Source organism: Octopus bimaculoides, chromosome 7 (genome assembly GCF_001194135.2).
Source record: "Octopus bimaculoides isolate UCB-OBI-ISO-001 chromosome 7, ASM119413v2, whole genome shotgun sequence".
NCBI lineage: Eukaryota > Metazoa > Mollusca > Cephalopoda > Octopoda > Octopodidae > Octopus > Octopus bimaculoides.
Window position 1 is genome coordinate 85,617,808 of NC_068987.1, and position 1,739 is coordinate 85,619,546.

Sequence of the window (1,739 nt, forward strand, 5' to 3'; positions counted from 1 at the left end):
CCGAAGACACACAAAATCTATTGACTTCTCTAAATATTTATCATTGGGTGTCAAATTTATATCCCATATATATATATATATATATATATACATGTGTGTGTGTGTGGGGGGGTGTCTGTGTATGTGTGTGTATGTATGTATGTATGTATAAAAGTATACGCGTGAGTGGGTAAACGAAAGAAGGGCACTCAACCAATTTATTGAGAGTTACATGGATGGATCAAATCCGTTTGATTTAAATTCGCTGCTACTCTGAGAGTTTCAAGCGTGATGCTAGTTGTCAGCAATTGAAATTCACAATGGCTGACGACTAGCACACGCTTGAAAGTCAAGAGTACCAACGAATCTGAATCAAACTGTTTTGATTCTTATCGATATATATATATGCTTATGGATGTGTGTGTGTGTGTGTGTGTGTGTGTGTGTGTGTGTGTGTAAATATATATTTGTGATTGTGCGTGCATGTTGTGTGTGTGCAAGCCCCTGTATGTGTACTTGATTGTAGCGTATGTAAGTGTCAGTATAACAGCAACATAAATTGATAAAAGGCAAAATATCACAAGTCCATAACAATGAAGCTGGGTGGAAGCTGCACTGTAGAATGGTCGCCAGGTCTTCCTATTACTACCCAAAAACAGACGATGCCAAATACAGTAAGCCAAAAATGAATACTCTGTACTTATGAAAAAGATAATAAGATTAGTGTGTTTTCTTCTATAGGATTTAAATGCGTAGAAACATTAATAAATTCCAAAAGCAAATGATCCCATTCCATAGACTTCATACACATATATTCAGTTCTTGTGTTGTGTACATAGAGTTCTCCAGCATTGTTTGTGTGCCAAGTTGCTTTAGATCTGTTCCTCTAACCATTTCCTGAAATCACGTTGTTTGTAAAGTGAAAGAGAATTTTTTCCTAACCACCACGACCCATAAATAAATAAATAAATAAATAAATAAAATCAGACAAAGGGTGTAGTTGTGGTGTTGGTGTTGGGGTTACTCAGTAGCATTGTATAGTGAGAGTGCAAATTAGGAAATTTGGTAAATGCTTCCATAATCCTTAGCATCAGTTCATCTTTGGCGTAACATGGAGTGTTATTGGTCTCTCGCTCAGCTACGCCCCACACATAATAATCAAGCGGTTTGCAATCTGCGGAGTTATGTGGCCAGATTTTAGTGGTGATGTGGTCGCAGAAATTGTCTGACACCCATGACGGGGTTCTCCTGCTTGTGTGGCATGATACAGAGCCCTGTTGTCAGACATAGGGTCTTCCCGTAGCTACCTTCTTGACCCAGGGCAGTACTATCTCCTCCGGGCACTTAATGTAGGACTCTGTGTTGAGTGTGAAGCTCTGTGGGAAGATGAATGGAGGCATACCATCACCACCACTAGTGATCACTCCAAACACCATGAAGTTGACAGGATGTTTGATTTTTATCCCTCTCGGCTCATATCCTCAGATTGCACTGTCCTCATATTGACACCCAAACACTCTGAAATGTTCGATTTGGAGTGCAGGTGCGAATGCCAAGCATTATATCATGTCGTTTCCAAATTTCTGTGAGAGTGAATTGCGTCATGATGCTGTTTTTCTGAAAGACGGTGCCCAACTGACTCTACTATACTGTGAAGCCGGCAAACTCAAAAACAAAATGTGCGCATGCATGAAATAAAAAATATAGAATGGCAGCAAGATATATATATATATATATATATGTATATATATATATATATG

The 1,739-nt window shown here is 38.8% G+C and overlaps 1 protein-coding gene across 1 annotated transcript in view; it reads right to left on the reverse strand.

The window, feature by feature from the left end:
• LOC106884069 (sodium- and chloride-dependent glycine transporter 1) overlaps positions 1–1,739 on the reverse strand; it is a 228,219-nt gene that overhangs the window by 44,059 nt on the left and 182,421 nt on the right. The gene's annotated exons all lie outside the window — the stretch shown is intronic.